The sequence below is a fragment of the Glandiceps talaboti genome, chromosome 8 (assembly GCF_964340395.1).
Source record: "Glandiceps talaboti chromosome 8, keGlaTala1.1, whole genome shotgun sequence".
NCBI lineage: Eukaryota > Metazoa > Hemichordata > Enteropneusta > Spengelidae > Glandiceps > Glandiceps talaboti.
The window spans coordinates 24,114,278-24,120,472 of NC_135556.1; positions in this window are offsets into that span (position 1 = coordinate 24,114,278).

The window sequence follows — 6,195 nt, forward strand, 5'->3', positions numbered from 1 at the left end:
CTCTCTCTCTCTCTCTCTCTCTCTCTCTCTCTCTCTCTCTCTCTCTCTCTCTCACAAGAGGTGGACATATCCCAGTCTCAAAGCTCTTCCCTCTACAGCTTACTATCAAGATGCTATGAAACTTTATTCACGGTGGTCTACCCCTAACCACCATCGAAGCTGACATGTAGCTGCATGTGGCAATTTCCATAGTCTGGATGTCAACGTGGTCTCTAACTGAACTAAGTCTAGTCAAAGTCCCCCAAGCAGCATAAAAAGTTGTTCAACCAATCAGTGAACCTCAACTGTTATAGTGACGTACACCGTGTATAAGTAGCATCCTGAGCTGACAAATATACCACATTTGGACATTACATGACTGTCCAAATAAACACTAACTTTATAATAAGGGGGTGTGTTATTGGTTAGAATTTTATGATTGGTTCTCGCAAACCAGAGCTGTTATTTCTTCTGCGACACTGCAAAATAACGAATGTTGAAAGCGCGTTTTGGATGGTGCCGTAAAAGAGGCTGTGGTTTGCGACGATAGGCATTACAGGAGGTTTTAATTTAATACAAGTTTCACACAAGTGGAAAGTTTTTATGCCGATAAATTCAGTAAAAATAACATACAAAAGTTCAACTTTGTTTTACAGGCAAACATGAAAGTTTTGATTTGCGTATTTTATTTGCAGTAGAAAATAATGAAAACAAGTTCCTATATGTGTTGAAGACAAATGGAAAGTTTTTTTTATGTCAGTGCATTTAATAAAGGTACGCACACACAAGGCCGAAAAAAGAAAAGAATTGTTTTTGGTCAGCTCGCGCATCACTTGAATACCCCCAGGTCGGTCTCTTTTTTCACCCATTCACTCTGCAGATCCGTGGGAAACACAAAATTAACCCTCCCTACTTCAGTGAAGACAACTGCAGAGCCAGCCATGAACTAGACTCTCTCGCAGTCCTCGGAGCTTCGCATATAGCTAAAACTTGGGTTGTTTTGTATGTAATAGATAGTCAACGAGTTCGGGAGGGTTATGTGCCAATAAAAGTTTTTGGCACATAACCCTACCGAACTAGTTGTCTATCTTACTTATACTACGGCGTGATTGCCAATGGCTCAAACGGATCTTTTTCAAAATTTTGTGTAATTTGTTGCATGCAAATTGAGTGCTGAGCGTAATATAAGTAACACCCCTAAGAAAGAGTGGGTTTTGGCTCCATATAACCAACTGAAATCAAGGCCTCTGATTGGCCAAGTCGATCTTGCCGTAGTATAAATACTGATATCTGATGCCCTGAACTCAGCAGCCAGAATTGTGTCTCGCACTCGGAAATATCACCACATAACCCCTATACTTATGGAATTACACTGGCTACCAGTACACTACAGAATCCAATACAAGATCCTGCTACTCACGTACAAAGCTCTGAACAACACTGCTCCTGTCTATATAATCAACCTGAAAGTGTCATCCAGAGTTCTCCGATCAAACAACAAAATCCTACTTCATGTACCACGGAGTAACCGGAAGACCTATGGTGATCGTGCTTTCTCGCGTACCGCCCCCTTCGCTTGGAACGTCGAACAATGTCCCTCTAGAAGTGCGCCAGTCACCCAGCCTTGATATTTTTAAGAAGCGCATCAAGACTTATCTGTTTAGCAGAGCCTACTGACATCTCTATATATCCACATTTTTGTAAAGCGCCATTGGACATTGCTACGTAGTGGAGTTTGGCGCTATATAAATCTCTTTGATTGATTGATTGATTTTCTGCTTCATGCATATTGTACTCGAATATCCCTGTACTGTACGCCCTCATCGATCACATAGGGGTAACCTTTCGTTGATTTGTTGGTGTGACGCTCTGGATTAATGTTGGCGTTAGGAAATGTCCGATATTTTTCCAGGTAAGGTGTAATTTAGCAGAAAAATCCGCCCAACTTTGCGATTCAGATCTGAATCGGAACAATCTATTTGCGTGTGCGTTAGAGGAATTGTACTTTTGTAAAAATTTTGTAGCGTTTGATTTTGGTTGAACGTCGGAACGAAAAAAAGGCACAAAAACAGACGAAAAAGTCCCCAAAATCACATAAAACGTTACAATTATTGCAGCTAGTACCAACATTATCATAATACACCTCTAAGCAAAGAATGTATAGCTTGACTATTTTACCACACAACCTAACTTCGGTCAAGGCGTTCACTTCCCCAATACATGAACCATGGAAGTATAATCCGCATGAGTGAACATAGTCACTAACCTCAACAGACAGTAGCCACACTTACCTTACCAATTTGAAACAGAAAATTCCTTTCTCACTGTCGTCTTCAACACGGGCTTGGTGGTGATTGTATCAGAAAGTGGTTAAAAACCAAAGAAATGAATTTCTAACGATAGTTATATAACATGTGAAATGACTTTTGATAGTCTTACCTTGAAGAGGAACTGACAGTGGTGTAACCTTCACGTGTTGAACTGGGATGGCAAAACCCATTGTGCACCTAGTTTAATTTGCATTTTTACGTAAGTCGTTGAACTTGAAAAATGTACTACTGAATTTTCAAAACAGTTTATTCACTCTAACGGGGTCACGGCCGGTTTTTTTTTTGAACAAGAAATTTAGAAGCACTTGAATACGAAATCCTTGCAAAAGCTAACAAAGCATTTCCACTGACTGATACAAAGCGTTAGCCAACGGTAGGAAGTCACTATGATTTCCACCTCAATGGTAAAATTATTTTTACAAAACTTCACTCACATAATAGCATACTCGTAGTGGAAGGGACACCAAATACTTTCTGTTGATGTGTTCATCTCATTTGCATATGTTATCAGTCATTATGATATAAATTTATTATAGTGTTTTCAATTCAATAACTTCAATTAGGTTATCGTTAAACTGGAATGAATGAGAACCCTTAGACAATGTCAGCGAAGTTCGCAATAGTTCGCCACCTAACAAAGAAGAACGGATTGAAATGTTAGTTGTTCTATCACATTTATAAGTAGAGAGCTCAAAATGTCACGCAGGTGACAAGACAATGACTGGTGGCTGAAACTCGAATATTGAATTAAGGGACCGGTCAGTTTCTTCGACGGGGCTTAGTTAAATTTAAAGAAAACTTTCTTTGTTCTGTGTGATTTGAACGGATTTGATTTCTCTACATATCGACCTTCCCATACTTTGCTTTTCATTCACTTGTGTTGAAAATATGATTTATCATGTTAGTCTTTGTTAGGAAGATATAGACAACAACTGGGCATAATTACATTTTGTAATTCACTCACACAGTCATACCTGTCTTTCTCCCAGATAAAAAATTGAAATGAATGTCAGTGCTTACTAACTCTAATTGAAAAGAAAAGATTGACGATTTCCTTGAAAACAAGACGGTAAATCCCAAATTTCTTTCATTATTTCAAAAGGACCAGGAAGAAAGTTTGTATATGGCAAAGTTTGGAGAGAATTGATTCAGAAGAACTTAGTTGTTCACGCACAATCTACTCTAAATATATAGAGAAAATAGCAGATTATTATTAGTTTCCGGAGAAATCAACAGTAGCTCTAATAGTAACCTTTGACTGTCATTTCCTAAGTATTTCTATTCTGTTTGGTGATGTATGTGACGTTGAACTACTTGGTATAGTGTTCAACTGTTCTCAATATAATTCAAATGAAAGGCATGCATCAACCATTAGCTTAATAGCGCCCCCAATGTCTGTAAAGAGTGTTTTTCTCTTTTTTTCGCAGTTAGCTATTAGTGTAGTCGTCGTTGTTATTACTATCTTTATATCAATAAGTCAGGGTGCTTAATTAAATGATATATTTTATCACAAATATCGGTTCATGTTACCAATGAATCCTAAAACAGACCCTGCAAACAGCTTTTGTGATAACGAGGGCCGGATTGTATCAACTACATGTAATATCTACATACTTCCCTGATTTCGATTTTGACTATTTATCAGAATCGAGTTATCTCCAGAAATCCGGAATCAGTGTCACCTATCCAGTTATAGAGTCGTTACGTTTTGTGACAATGTCAGAAGGGACTTTTTTTCCTAGTAAGCGGAAATCCAACATAAGCCATAGCAATAGGTTTGTGCCATAGAATTAATTAATTGAAATTTAGTAGAATTGGTTTCTTCAATTGCCATGACTTACAAGTCGTGAAGTATTTATGACGGCTCATTTACACGACTTGGCGTCAGGAGAATCGGAATCTAAGGCTTTGTTCATTATTAATATCGTCTTACAAAAATACCAAATATATAATCCCCTGCCGTATAAAGCATGTAGTTATTCATTGACAACAGGAGTATACACTACATTACCTCTGATAAGAACACTCACCAAACATTAATTCATTAACACTACAGCTATTCATCTATGTCTCATGTCTCCAGGGTTTACATAAGGGAACCTTCAGTAATTATAAGGGAGGAGGGCCGGGGGAAATCAAGCCCGGTCTGTGACATAAAATGTGACCCCCCCCCCCCACTCCGTTGTGCTAAAAAGTGACCCTCCCACAATTTCCTTTCTCTAAAATATTACCCTTCCCCTGTTCAAATATTTCAATGTAAAAACCTTGCCACGCAGTTCCCCTTTACTACTGTGAGATCCGCTCCTCTCCTAACATCACAACTAACAGTTAAATCAATGCGTTTCAGTGATGTGTTATCATAATGATAATATTACTTTCAAATGATGGGATGTGGTAGCAGTAGGATTTGGAACTGGTGGTAGTGTTGGGATCTTGCCAAATTCATAAAATAATGCAAAGTTAGATAAAAATGAGTCAATGTAAAATGTGTCATTCCCTAATTTCTGTTGCCTAACATATGGCCCTCCCCCAAGGACCGAAAAGTTACCACCCCTTAATTCCCCAGCCCCCCCCCCCCTTATACTTACTGAAGGCTACCTAATACATCTATATTATATTTATAGCTAGTAAGTGAAGAGGATTATACGATCTAGTACTTAATATGGTCTCTGGATGAACAATTATTTTCAAATTGGGCTGACATCATTTATAGAATTAATTAACTAGTTTGAATATCACACACACACACACACACACACACACACACACACACACACACACACACAGATATGCATATACGATACTGGCATAACAATGACACGAATAAATATCACGCGAAATATACGTATATTGGTCATACCAATTAGTTTCATATATTAACGTATCGCCATATTCCCTTCCCTGCATATCAACTGTTGAATACGTATCTTATTTAGCAAATATTCAGCGAATACGTTATTATTTGTTTTTTAGTTATTTATATTAATGATATATCTTAGTATTCTTTAATTGTTAGGTTTTGGTCTCAATCCCACTCATCAATTATGTATGAAATTCAATAGAAATGTACTAAACGTATGCATGATGAAAACTGACATGTATTAAACCTAGTCAAATAATCTTTATAATTTATAAAGACTAGGTTCATGAATGACACGTGGCCTAGTATCAAATTAAACTCTTAACGTGCTTGTAACCATGAACGGATGGTGACATGAATATATGTGTAATGCCTAGGTCGTACAATACAATGTGTCTTTTAGACTACGTGGTTAACCCCCTCCTTGTTCAAACTAGGCATACATCACATGTTTCCACGGGAGGAACATTGTATTCTGAAAAAAAGGCCTACAAGAAATTTCATAATCAAATAAAAAAACATATCCATATTTCAACTGTATATGATCACAAAATAGAGAATGAATGTGGTCATGATATGAATTAGTCACTAACGTCACTTGTTATGTGATATAGATTCAACAATATTACGTTAATCATTAAACAGCTTTGTTCAAATGTTATATATTATTGGGGTCATCCGTAGATAGCTGATAGGTGTTTGGTTCTCGTTGATAGTATTTTGAAATTGTAACCCTGCAATAAACGTAGAAGTGACAAGAAATAACCGTATAACTATATTTTTATTTATATGCTAATTATTTTGGCTCGTTAATTTGTGTGCATATGCGATAGAGTAAATATAAATATATTCGGTATGGCATGGAGAGTCGAGGTTGCTATGCAATTATGGGATGTCAAAATGAGAGAGAGAGAGAGAGAGAGAGAGAGAGAGAGAGAGAGAGAGAGAGAGAGAGAGAGAGAGAGAGAGAGAGAGAGAGAGAGAGAGGAGAGGGAAGACAGACAGACAGACAGACAGGCAGGCAGG